The 14,369-nt window shown below is 41.6% G+C and overlaps 1 protein-coding gene across 8 annotated transcripts in view; it reads right to left on the minus strand.

Annotated features, from left to right (window-relative positions):
• The window catches only part of ptpra (protein tyrosine phosphatase receptor type A), a 32,151-nt gene that overhangs the window by 13,118 nt on the left and 4,664 nt on the right, over positions 1–14,369 (minus strand). Inside the window, exon 1 of one of the 8 annotated variants that reach the window (XM_029114267.2) lies at positions 801–835. The exons of the other annotated variants lie outside the window; for them this stretch is intronic. The gene's annotated coding sequence lies outside the window, so the exon portion shown is untranslated. Of the gene's footprint in view, positions 1–800; positions 836–14,369 lie in introns of those variants that run through there. 8 annotated transcript variants of the gene reach the window in all.

Genomic DNA, 14,369 nt, shown 5'->3' on the forward strand with positions numbered 1-14,369 from the left:
GCCAACCACTTCCCCTGAAACCTCAACCAGAGCTGCTGTTTCCACTCAGACCTCAGCCAGCGCTGCTTCTGGGCTGCACACAGAGGAGGGTTTTACTCTGTTTTCCACCTCTAAGCAAGGACATGGAACGAGGATTCGTCCTGTGGTAAATTTAAGAGGTGTTTCTAAATTAAAAGGGAGGCTTTGTATGTCACAAGTGTTTGACTTGACTTTGCCCTTGAAGCAGACCAATCACTGAAGAAAAAAACAGCCTAGGCCTACATAATCAAAATTAAATGCCATAGTAAAATGACATTTAGCAAATGTCCATCCTTCCTTCCTTCTTTAAGGGAGTTTTGTCAGTCGCCACAATAACTGAATATGTAAAGCAGCTGAATCTAGGAGTGTCAAGGTTCTATTGACACTAGAGTAGTAATGTTTCTCAAGTCAATTCAGACTCCAGGAAACATGTCAAATAATGAGCCCAACACATTGCAAACTACCCCTGCAGTCCAACAGCCCCATTAACCCTTTTCTCATCTGAAACTAACCCATGAACCCTACCCCTCAAATGCCCCATCTACCACAAACAGGAGAGCACCCCCCCCCCCCCCCAACCGATGAGTCACCCTAAGCTACGACACAACCGTCCCCCAATACCTAAGCGACTTTAAATTAATGCTTGATGCTTAAGAAGCATCCCATTTGTCATAGTCGAATCAGTTCATCAAGGCTGATTGAATGAATCAGCCTTTGTGCTGACGAATCAGCACGCATTATTAGGAAACCCAAATTAGCCTTTGGAGATTCACATGACTCACCCTTGTCATCCTGTGACGGCGCAGCCGTTTATGGGCCGGAGGTGAAGCCATCCGGTGCCAGGCGGAGACATGATTCACTCAGTTCTACTGTATAGCGCAGCAATCTATAGGGACATGGCTAAATGTGTTTTGTCCAACTAAGCAGTTCCCCAAAACTGGCGTGCGCGCAGTTAGAGGGATGTTCCAGTGACTTAAGTGGAGAGAGGACATTATTAATTCACAAGTCAACAGTCAAGCGTTTCTACTTCATACATGCGCTTACACTCATTCAGCGCAACAAAGTGCCATCTTTTATAGGCAAGTAAGATGGTCGAGGAAGGACAAAGGCTGACATCCACCCCACGCAAGGCTGAGAAGAGTTTCTCAATTAAATCGTGTCATCATTTCAGGAAGATTTTTTTTTTCCAGTATTCCTGAAAATGTAAAAGGAATTTCGGGATGAATTTCAAGTTTGCGAATTCTGGAGAAGGAAATCCTAAAGCCAAGTCGGCATGTGAAAATACAAGGAACAATTTACTAGTCTCTCAATAATACGCTGCTGAAAATATAATACATAAATCATCGCTATTAATTTTCATCCCATTTCATGAGACGGAAAAGCAAAACTGGCACCTGTCGTCATTCATCACACTTACGCTGATCTCCACCCATACTTGCAAATAAGCAAACTACATCTCTTTTCCCCCAAAACACACTGATAACCTTACCAGTTAAAATCTTTTTTGCAGGATAGGTCTACTGAAAATGTGCCTACAATGAAACAACCACAATGATTCCTGTTTGTTGTGGATGGACTGGAAAGATACAGCAGGTGGTCCAGACGAAGATTAAATCGACAACCGTTAGAAATGCTGGTATTTTATCAGTTGTTCATACATTTTAGTGAGGCAATAGGTGGCCATGGAGACACTATGTTTTCATTCGACTGAATGCTTTATCTAAATCTTTGCAACCACTTATTGACAAGGGTAAACTCAAGCAGATCTGTTTTGACACAGTGTTTTCCCTAGGTGGGACCAACTTTCTGGCGGTTGATTGTCATGCTCAAACCATTTTGTTCAAATCAGAAGTTCAAACCGTCAAAAAAATGATGAAGATGGACTCACCCTCATTATGTGAGATTTGAAAACGCAAACATCTTTAAGGTCTAGTCTATGCTGTGACACTGTACTTCATTGCCAACTTGCAATGTCCTTCTCTAGCTCATTACAGTTTCCTGTTGCGAAAGCTTTGTTGCCAGTCATGGCCGACCAAGATATTCTGCTACCCCGGAGAACAAAGACGTGCTCCATGGAGGCTTCCTCTTCATGGCTTAATTTCCGATCGCAATCTTCTGACATCTAAACGTAGTTCCTCACAGGCAAATCCTATTAAGGCCACTTCTAGAACATTCTAGTTCTAAAATGTTGTATCAATGTTGTTACTCCACCTAGGTGGGCTTGGGCCTGAATTAGCTATTTTAGAATTTGCATTCTAATCTTTATCTTATAACGTCACATAGAAAATGAAAAAATAATAAATACCATAAAATCTGGCAGTGTTTGGTAGATATGTAAGACTGTAAGGTGTTCAACTGGGCTACTGTTTTAAATCTGACATACATCTAGAATTTAAGGTGACTCGATCAAAGGATAATGTGTATTATTAGCCTAACATTTATGTAACGGCAATAATTGACATTTTGCTCAAACTTAGCAGGGCACAAAATTGAAGCACATATATTTAAGTTATGACCAGAGCAGGCTCAAACATTTTAATCTGACACGGTGCTTCCCTTATAAATGGCTAGAAAATTGTAGATACATAGCCTATTCAGAACAGCGTATCTGTTAAATCAGATAATGTGATTTTATTGTAAAGTTATTCCAGAAGCATCCCGGATTTTAGTCAGTTTTGTTAACTCTTACCTCATGAACAATGCCCACCTGTCTCCAACCAGGCTAAATCCTGACGCAGGGCTCTAAATAAAACACTAACAATGGCTAGAATTGGTGCTCCCATCTTAAAAAGTTGCACCAAAGACCATTTAGGAGCACCACAGACAATTCAGAAGCACCAATTTTTTATTTTGTATTTACTGATTGTGATAAACCCTACATTGGGTCAATATTGAGGCTAAAAAATTTATCTGTAAGACTTTAAATATATTTCTTCACTACGCAATCTAAAATCTTGATTAGAATACCGGTCATAAAATTTTTAAAAGTAGGCAATTATCAGGTGATTTCATTTCAGCAAATGAGAACATATTCTCATTTAAAGAAACAATCTGGGAGAAATTAGGTTTAAGTAACTTGCTCAGAGCCAAAATGGCAGACTTTCACCTCGTCGGCTGGGGGATTCGATCCAATAACCTTAATCGTTCCGGTCATAAGATCTAAACGCTGGGTTACCTGCCGGCCAACTTTTCTACACTGCGTAAAATCTAAACAGTCCCATTGAGATTCGTCGCGTGAAACTGTGCACAGTCACTTTAAATACAATATCTGAAATTGCCACATATAAACCTCTCAATTAATTCACGGCTGTAACTACGGTTCTCCTGAAGTGATATGGTCATTATAACACACACGGTTAGCCCACAAGCCAGTATGACAACCTTAAACACTGGCTTATAAATGCAAAATGTGGTCCTGGCTATCTGCTGCAGAGGGATAACGTTTAACACTGTTCACTCTGCAGGGATGACGCAACCATGATGATGAAATCCTAAAATGAATCGCGGATCATCACATGTTCGCTCCCGATTTCAGTCGACGGCCAGGTTGAGCACAGGGCTTTGATGCCGTTCCCATAACATCAAGGATTGCATTTCATGCGTAAGTGGATTTAGCAGGGAGGGGAAGAATTCTGCGGTTTTAGGGGCCACTAGGCCTTAATAGGTCGCCCAATTTGCCAGGGCTCAGGGCCATCAAGACAAAATAACCATTTAAACCGCTTAGGAACCCGAGAAACAACTCAAGTTATGAAAACAAGCGATTACTTTAGAATAGTGACTTAAAAACGCTTGCCAGTGGCTAGGAATTCACAATTGTCAGCATGGTCTAAAGCACCACATGCAAGGAGACGGCGGGGCCTCAAATTTACTTTTGGTTCCACCAGCCACCTTGATTTTCGACCAGCCAAAATATCTCCCCTACAATTACTACAAAAACACAGCACACTCAATAGTTACGTAATATTGTGAAAAAGTAAACGAAATCCTAGAGTTGACGTGATGTGCACTTGTCTCTGAGAGACAAGGGCTAGGGTAAAAATAAATAATAACAAACTCAGGACTTCTAATGCTAAATTTTTCAGCACCACTTACTGGTAGGCTCCAGCGCAGCAGTCAGTGGTTGCCAAACCCTGAGTGTGATCGGCTAAAACGTTAAGGGACTCGCATGTCCAGCTTCAAACCGAAACCGCAGAAGTACTTTGTAACCAGCCATGGCCATTTTTTGTGTGTGTTATATATGGCAACTTGTATACATCCACGGTGATGGGAGGCCATGGGAGAAAAGCCAAATATTTAAAACATGACATGCTTGATTCGTAATTATGTCACGAAACAAGCCTTTAGACACAGCAATATTTGAAGCTCAAACTTGGAATAGTCAAACCTGCATGCAACAGTGCTGGTCAAATGTTCAGTGAGAAAAAACATAAATAACAACAATCTGAAAAAATGTACACAAGCCTGAGATGCATTTTCACCGCATCTTAACACAGTAACGGAGGTGCCACTGCAAGATGCATGTGTTTAGCTTGCTAGCTACACTTCGCCAATTTAACATGCTAGTCTACATGTTTGTGTAAAACCAAGTATGGCGGAGTCTTTTTTGTCTGGACTGAGACACATTCTCATTTATAGGAACAACCAGGGAGCAATTAGGTTAAACTGGGACAGAACGACAGACTTTTCACATTGCCAACTCAGAGACGTGGTAACATTAGGCAAAACTGGTCAGACACCCTAACCTCTAAGCCACCTGACCCCTCTCATTGAAGTATAGTGTCACCTATCAGTTGCAGATGGTAATGTACATCTTTAAAAGGGCAAGAATGGTGACAGAGCGTAGGTTAACGACAGCATTAGCTGTAGAGAACTAACATCTTAGTTCTCTACTTGACCTCTTAGCTGTGGCAACTGAAGCATCTCTAGTTCTCTTTCACACTGACCAGCCAGGCCAATACAGAGGCCACTGTCCAGCTCCATCCAATTAAGGATGGCAATGAAGAGACGATTAGGATGAAAACAAAGCCACTTTGTGGCACAAGGACTAGAGCTGGCCTCTATACCTACTTCGCAGGTCTTAAAACGAACAAATGATTGGATCCATGAACAATCACAAAATGCGAGGGGGCCTAACTCTTAAAACAAAGATTCCACAGGTTCACCTTACAGAAGCTAAAGAAAAGCCAAAATGGCCTCAAACAACAGTTTGATTTCGAAAGCGGCAATGAAAACCATTTGAACTTGACAAACAGGTTCACCTGTACGCAACACACCAACACATGTGGTTTGGTCAAACTGTTGCATGCTTTCCCCAATGTTAACAACAGCGGATAAGGACGGTGTTGTTTAAGGTGTTGCATACAAGCGAACACTACAGCATGACTAAGACAGACACTGTGTACTCTCTGCCTGTGGCCAAGCACAGATCTAATCAGAGTGAAATGACTGCGCGGTCACAGGACTGTGTTCCCCCTCATGGTATTTCATTCACACAGTGAGAGGCCTATCATCAACATACCATGATAGAATTAAAACCACTAAATCACAAAGAAAGTGTGCAGATATGTCCTCCCACTTGTTTGCATCTGCTTTTGGTTTAACGCTCACAATGAGTAGGCTAGATTGGTGCAGATCACAGACCTCCTCCTCTGGTCATGCTGGCGACGTAAATCAAGGCAGCTGACCTATGCTCTGTATTATTTATTTTAAAATAACGTTCTGCGGCCGAGGGAGGCTCACCTTTCTTTAAGCAAAACTCCACCCTGTTCTTCCACCACTGTCTCTATCGAAAACAGCCAAAAGAAAATGCTAAGTTAAAAGTTACCACAGAACCACTGGGAAAAAGGGAGGAAAAGTGAATAAAAAAATAAAAAATACCTTGTATATCCTGTATAAATGTATTCACTGTTCACAGCTTGAATTTAAAATGGATTAAATTAAGATTTGCCCAAACTACACAAAATATCCAATACTGTTGTGTTTGTAAGAAATTCTTACAAACATAATTAATCTCTTCGTTATGGCAAGCCAAAATAAATTCAGTAACGTAACATTTTTCTAAACAATCATAGAATAGGCTGCGCTGCATTGACTCTGTGTGCAATAACAGTGATTAACATGAATAGCCCTCTGTACCACACACACACACACACACACACACACACACACACACACACACACACACACACACACACACACACACACACACACACACACACACACACACACACACACACACACACACACACACACACACACACACACACACACACACACACACACACACACACACACACACACACACACACACACACACACACACACACACACACACACACACACACACACACACACACACACACACACACACACACGCCACAGTTTAAATTCTATATTCAACCACTAACACCAGGGAGGTTTTCCAATGACTCGCAAAGGAGGGAACCAATTGGTGGAATGATAAACATGTGACCAAGCAGACAGTAAATATCCCATTTACTGTATTGTGATTTGATATAGTGATCCTGGTTCCTATTCAATATCCTAAACACTGCCGCAGAGGGTCAAAATGATAGCCACAACGAAAATATTTGGATCAGTTATACATGTGAAAATGCAGTGTTTTAGAAGGAAACATATGTTGGTGCAGGTACAGAAAACAAGTGCAAAGATGTTTAAGATGTTGTCCAAAGTAAAAGATGGAGGCCTATCATTAGACAAGACAAATAGACAACTGTATTGATCCCAACCCATCAGTGAGGTTAATGATTCGTGGATAGTTAATCAATATCTGCAGTCACTACACAGATGAAGGCGTCACACTTAACACAGTGGCTGGAGGAGGAAGAAACTTTTCAGGCCTTTCACCAAAAGTAATTCTAAACCAGCAACTTATTGTATTAGACAAAAAATTAGGATGGACCACAACATTGTTGTTTAGTCAGCATCAAGGAGTAACTACAGAGTGAAAAGGAAACCTGTACAGAATGCAAAGATCCCACAACGTGAACGACAAGGCACTTAATACCGCGACGAAAGCAGCAAACACATGCGTTTATCTTAAAATGGACAGCATTGTTGAAACAGAAGACAACAACACAGCACTACTTCCTCACATCCACGGTAGTGGATGCATCGTCATCAAGGAACAAGAAACAGTCAAACCAAGCCCTAGAAAAAGCCCTAGAGGATAACTAGCTTAGGTCTGTTTTCTGTCCGAAACCAGACAAATTCACTGTTCAGTCAGGCAATAACTTAATCGCAAGCCCAAATATATAACGTAGTTGCCTCCTAGGATGACATTGAATGTTCCAGAGTGGCCTGGTTACAGATTTGATTCAAACTGGCTTGTCAATCAATGACAAGACTTGACGATGGTTGTGAAGCAATGACCCACAAACCACTTGACGATGATTAAAGGGAGGTTTAAAAGGTTGTGAAAATATTGTTCATTTGTTAAATCACAGCCTAATATGGATCTTACAGCTATTGACAAAGGGGCTTGAATCAAGATCATTAATACATGGTTAGAGTATTGTATTTACTGTAGATCATTGACCAAAATAATACATTTTGTTGCCCACTTTAAGGCAACAAAATGAAAAAGTTGACCTGGATCAATAACTACCCTGGCCCTTTAATTCTACAAACTCCCTGTACATTCACTGTGATTGAAATAGATAATGAACTGAAGGCTGAAGTCTGGTTGTCACGACAGTTTCCATGCACATCAAGAATATCGGTAAAAAACGACGGCATCATCATAGTTCGGTACAGTTGCAACCCCCACGGTGTCCGGGTTTCTCCAACTCACCGGTCAAACTTCCCCACGCTCGCTCGCTCGAGGACAAGTTGCTTCACGACTCACGAGTCATTGCAAGGAGAGATAATGGCAGTCTGTCCGTCCTCATTCATGGCGTATTAATACTCTGCATGTGTCCTGAGGGGGTCCGCTGTGACAAGAATACTCTGAATGCCACTCTTCATGGCGGCTGAAGTAGGCCAAGCCAAGGGCTCAGAGGAAGCCTCTCCCTCACACCAACACAGACCATAGATTATACATCCTCAACGCCACATGCCTCAGACCCGATCCACAGAACCTTCTTTTTCAGGGCTCCTAGCGTGCCCCGTAACGGTCCGCTCACATTCCCCAAAGACACTAGAAGGATTTAGAACCGGCGCAAACCTCAGTCTCGGTCACCCCGAAGCCTGCAGAAGCTCAGTCGCGCACAGCTCGCAGGGGCCAAGAGCAATCCCGAAGAGGGAGGCTTTTTTGTGGGGATTCGCACGGAGTTCGCCAGGGGCCTCTACAGTCTGCCCACATCATAGGGTGGAGCGGATGTGGGGCCACTTATTAGCGGCCTTCCTCAAAGCCACGGTGACCCGGGAACACGGTGTGGGTGGGGCCACAGGGGAGACTGGAGGCCACAACCCCCCCCCACACACACCCACTCCACAATGTGATTTTGAATTACAATTTAGACCGCTGCAACTCATGTTAAAAGCAGAAAACAAAAAGGGAACAATACAATACACCCAGAATGTGTTAGATCGACGAGTCACACTGGGGACGTGGGACGCAATGTGCATCGAAGCCTCCAAACCGTGGCCAACAGTGAAGCAGCACAACAGCCAAGCTCAACTGACAGCTTGGAGTGAGACAGACAGGAAGAGAAAAAGCAAAAATGGAAACACTGCATGCGCTGAATCTGAATGAGGTGAACATTGCGAACTTTTTAGCCCAGAGTAATCTGTGTCTCAGACAAGTCAGAACTCATCCTACTATAGATTGCACTAATAACTGGCTACCATCAGGTCGGTCAAGTAAGGCAGATAGCCAGCTGGTTTGGTTGGACTGTTCAACCGGCAAAGATACTCTAAACTGTGCTGCTAAATGAAATATGTCTGGGGAGCCTATTTGGACGGTAAACTAAATGGATTCAATATCTCAAAGAGAGACAGTTGTACGGGACAAACAGTTGGATTGGGTTCAGTCATCCTAGAAAATTGTTCCCAAACGGCTGTTTTATATGCCAGTTAGCCAGTCACAGCCACACTGCACAAGTTCAAACCTGAAAACAAAGTGGTGTCACCTGAAATGAGTAATTACCTAAACAAGCCGGCGTGAATTACCAGTGCCACAATGGCACAGAGGGGCTTCCCACGGACTGCTGCTTTCCGCCGGGCAGTTGGGCCCTGCTTCACCGGTCAGCTGTAGGCTATGACATCTCTGGCAGTAGCTAACTTAGCCATTTTGTTCCTATGTAATCCAGTGGGACAGAGTAGGACAGCAGCCTACAGTACACAAGGAACAACAGCTAAAAGCACAACAAGCCAGGGACACCACAACACGTCCCAACGGACTCTTGGTTGGCGAGCACTGCTGCTCCTTAGAAACCAGTATACCAAACGAGGGCTGCCACTAAAGCATTTTATCAGCCTATATCGATTTTCTAAATTTCTGGACAAAGAACATTTCAACAAATTTTTAGATTTATTATTAACTCATACGCGTCCTTCGGAAGCCAACTTTTAAATATCAGTTACATTTGAGCCACATGCATAGCTATTTGGGCTAATTAGGACCACTGACTGACTGAACTCAACTTTCAGCAGCACAATACACTCCACATTTTTTCAACAGGTGTGTCCATATTGCCTCACCCCAACTTGTCACCAGGAGGGCTGATTGCCATCATCTGAGTTAACCTTTATACAGTATCTCACAAAAGTGAGTACACCACTCACATTTTTGTAAATATTTGATTATATCTTTTTATGTGACAACAATGAAGAAATTACACTTTGCTACAATGTAAAGTAGTGAGTGTACAGCTTTGTATAATAGTGTAAATTTGCTGTCCCCTCAAAATAACAACACAGCCATTAATGTGAAAAAAAGTTAAAATGTCCAAAGTGTTAATATTTTGTGTGGACACCATTATTTTCCAGCACTGCCTTAACCCTCTTGGGAATAGAGTTCACCAGAACTTCACAGGTTGCCACTGGAGTCCTCTTCCGATCCTCCATGACGACATCATGGAGCTGGTGGATGTTAGAGACCTTGCGCTCCTCCACCTTCTGTTTGAGGATGCCCCACAGATGCTCAATAGGGTTTAGGTCTGGAGACGTGCTTGGCCAGTCCATCACCTTTACCCTCAGCTTCTTTAGCAAGGCAGTGGTCGTCTTGGAGGTGTGTTTGGGGTCGTTATCATGTTGGAATTCTGCCCTGCGGCCCACTCACTACTTTACATTGTAGCAAAGTGTCATTTCTTCCGTGTTGTCACATGAAAAGATATAATCAAATATTTACAAAAATGTGAGGGGTGTACACACTTTTGTGAGATACTGTAACTTCCCAAGTAGCCCGTATCTGTGTGATTTGCCTTGTGAGTAGCCCACTGTGTGAACATTTGCAAGGAATAACAATGCTTCCATCCCCGTTGAGTTCTTCAAGCTGTACCATTTTTCGGTATCCCTGGTATACCAGCGCATGAGTGGGTGTGTCTTTGGATAAAAGGGAAACCGTTGGGGTGTAGCCCCTCAGAACGACAACTCCACAGCCCTTGTTAAAGGGGAAATGTCTACATTTTGTCTAAGTTTATGACTTGCTAGAAGTAACAATTAGACTCAAGCTCTGGGCGTAGCTTTCTCTCCCATAGGTGCGAACCCAAGCCGCGGAGCCACGCCTCCTCCCCAAAATTCTTACTGCTGCTATGATTTCCCAACTGAAAGACATAAATATTAATATTTAATACAATTTGTACATTTCATCTACAGAAGTTAGAAATCTTAGCTGCTAGATTCTGTTGGATCTGGATCATAACCTAATTCCCCCCCTTCGCTTGAAGCTGCTTCTGACATTGCAACATCAGATCTATCCATCTTCTCATAATTCTGCTGCTCAACAACTTTTCTCAAGGCCACATATCATTCTATTAATTTATTATGCACGGCTTTTCATTCCTCTGAGTGGCAGACATATCTAAGTTCCATTCTGATTGGACGGTCTCTATGCATGAAACTGGTTGAATCTCAAACTACATACCACATACTCGTGGATGACGATGTTTAGTTTATAATAAGCTAGTATGTCAGTATTGGGACAAACTACCTCGTCATAAAATTGCATCACAACATTAGATCATTTTGTCACGCATTAACATCAATCCAAGTTAGAATTTTTAAATTCATCGTTGCCAGAGGTTGTTTCCCGAATAATTGGTCTGATTTTAATGACATTGTGCGAGCAAAAATGGCATTGGGCGAGTAGATTCCCCGTGGGATTTTTGGTTTATATTCAATTGTCTCTGGCAACCCAGCATTAACATTCGATGTGATAAATGTATGTCGCCGGTCTTTTCTATCATCTCTATAAACGGCTCAGTGTTACTGCACACCTCATGAGTCATCTTTGGAAGAAATTGCATTAGTCGGGGGGATAGCAATAACAAGATGACACAGAACTCGTGCTAGCGTGATCCGGTCTCCCTGAATGAGGGAGTTTTGTGCATAGAGACAGGCCAGCAGTTATTTCAATCGATATATGAACTAATTGTAGATACTCGTCTTTATTCCCCTTCAAGACATTGGCGAAACCAATGGGGTGGCAACGAGCGGCTGGAGTTGTCAGGAGTGTCTGCTATAATATATTCATATTTAATTTTATTGAATGGTATTCTATTTTTTCTACTTTAGTTATTAATATCTTATGGTAACCAATTCCAATAACTTTGAGCAACCACTTCCCTGTAAAATGGTTGAGTCCCGAAGTCTGCCTGCTCCTGTTACCGTGCTGCTCCCCTCCCTTCCAGTGAAAACACCGGGAATCGCAGGGTTGCCAAATCCGCCGTTTTCCAGAAAATTGGGCTACTTTCCAAACAATGAAAATCGCAGGTGAAAATTAATTGGTCGTGGGTTTTTGGGCTACTTCTGAACTTCACCGCAGCCACACCATTTCTGTCTTTATATGCTATATCGTGTGTTTCTATGCTGTTATCAAAGTCTTACGTTTTGTTCCTGGAGGGGTCACTTGTAAAATAGTCACTATTGGGAACCAACAAAATTTGGGCTAGTTTCAGGCATTTTGGGCAGGTTTTGAGCAGTCGTTGGGCTGGACATTTTTGCTTAGCCTGGCAACACCAGGCGTGATTCCATGATACTCTATGCAACAGAGCAGTCAGGATCGCAGTCAGTAGACTAGCCTAGAAGTAATGAAAAAAGGTACTGCTGTACATGTTTACTAAATATACAATACAATATTTTATAATCTTGCAGTAGCCATTTATTATAGTTAAGATGTCTGATATTGTCTACTAGCTAATGTAATTCAATTGTCAATATTACTGGAAAAGTTAGCTAGAAAGCAAATTTGCTGATGAAGTAGCTTGTAGCTAGCTGCCATAATTGCCATGTAATGCTTGTCCTGACAGCTAGCTAACAAAGTGGCATTGAACAATGCTGATGTAGCTTGCTATGGATAATTTAATTGTTAAATGTATCTGTGGAGAATGTTAAGGTTTATCTACAGCAGTTCTGTAGATATCTCTGGACATCTCTATAACATCAACAAAATATGATGTATGGTCATTTGTGATTAACAGTTGTAATTTAAATTCTGTTAGTATATTACATTGCTTCTCTAACCTCAGTAGCCTATATTCAGTGTTTGTGTATTTCAAGAAATTTAAAATTTTCCAGGTGAATTGATGTCCCCTTTTGCACTTGGCAGAATACTGCATATTTTCCCTCAATTATTAAGTTGCATATATAATACTTAGCATAGAACACCATATTATCAGCATAACCAACAGCAGTTTTGAAATATATCTTCTTGTACCGAGTAATCATTTGATCAAGTTGTCAATGTTCAGTGATTATCAGTGACATACAAACTTTAACTATCATATAATGAATTTGCATTTCAGATATGTCAGTAAAAATATTAAAATCTTCAGCTAGTTGGTTAGCGACATTGTCAAAATATGTGATGCCCTATTATCGGTCACTGTCCCCTATTATCGGCCACCTTACTATTTTGTTAAATTATATTTCCTTTTTTGTGTAATAAATCACAGTCTATACTCAAGTGTTGACTAGAACGTCTTAGCGGTTTCATGCCTTCTGGTGAAGACAATTACATCTGATTACTTTGATATAACATTATGTCTAGTCTGTCGCGCAAGCCGAATTTCACGGTTTGGAACTTGTGTAAAACAATTTCCATACACAACATTTTTTAAATAAAGTATTTAACCTCCATACATGTCTATAAAAATGGTGGTGGGCTAGCCGAAAAGGTATATTTAATAGCAAAATGTATCACTGTTATCTAGTGCACTTAAATTCTGAACTTGAGAGGATTTGGATACAGTTTATCCTTCATCACATTGAAACTTCCCCACAAGATAATGTGCCATGTCACAAAGCACGCATTAACGTATCTCAGAATGGTACCAACAGAATAACAGTGAGTTAATTTACAGTACTTGAGTGGCCGCAATAGATGCATTTAATAACGTGGCTAGTGAGTGTGGCCGATATCACAATGTGTGTTCCGGAGAATTAACAGAAATCACGTGTTAAAGTGTGCCAACACGGTGATTTTGTTGAAAGTAATAAAATGCTGTGTGTAATTCCTAACTACACATGGATGTGGTAAATCAACAAGGTGTTAATTTCCCCATCTGTTGTACAAGTGCTTCGATTGCCAAGCACGCAAAACTATATCCTATAAGGGTCAGATGATCGGACAGTTAGGTGCATTTCAAATAGGTATTATAAAAACGTTTGTTTGGCTCCTGGATGACAACTGTATGAGCATATTTCCAAGCGGTTCATTGCACTGCCATGTACGTTACCGGGGGGCTCCGGGAGACCCACCGCGGACCACGTCCTCATGCAAATCTCACGGTAATTCCAGGTAAACAGTTCTGATCGAAGTTGCGCAAACTACAAAAGCGTAGTCTCCCCGTTTTTAGTTTTGCCACCAAAATACGGCTTTTACATAGCAATGTCTATTTTTCCATTACAAAACACACACCACACATCAACCAGATGTTTGAGGAGCAACACATCAGCTACATTCATGTACAGAACAGATCGTGATGAAGTATAATAAAAACATCCCTTCAAAGAGTCAGCACTTAATTTTCTGATTGCACAGATTAGTGAAAAACAAGATGGCCGTACGGTGCAATCACCACTTCCCTCTGTCACTGTATGTGTTGCAGGCATCAAGCACATGTTAGCTAGCATCACTGTTGTTAAGATTTAATTTAAAAATACATAGTCCACTCCCACTAATGCCATACTGCCAGTGCAAAATGGGTAGCATGTCATTTGCTACCTAG

Source organism: Esox lucius, chromosome 17 (assembly GCF_011004845.1).
Source record: "Esox lucius isolate fEsoLuc1 chromosome 17, fEsoLuc1.pri, whole genome shotgun sequence".
Lineage (NCBI taxonomy): Eukaryota > Metazoa > Chordata > Actinopteri > Esociformes > Esocidae > Esox > Esox lucius.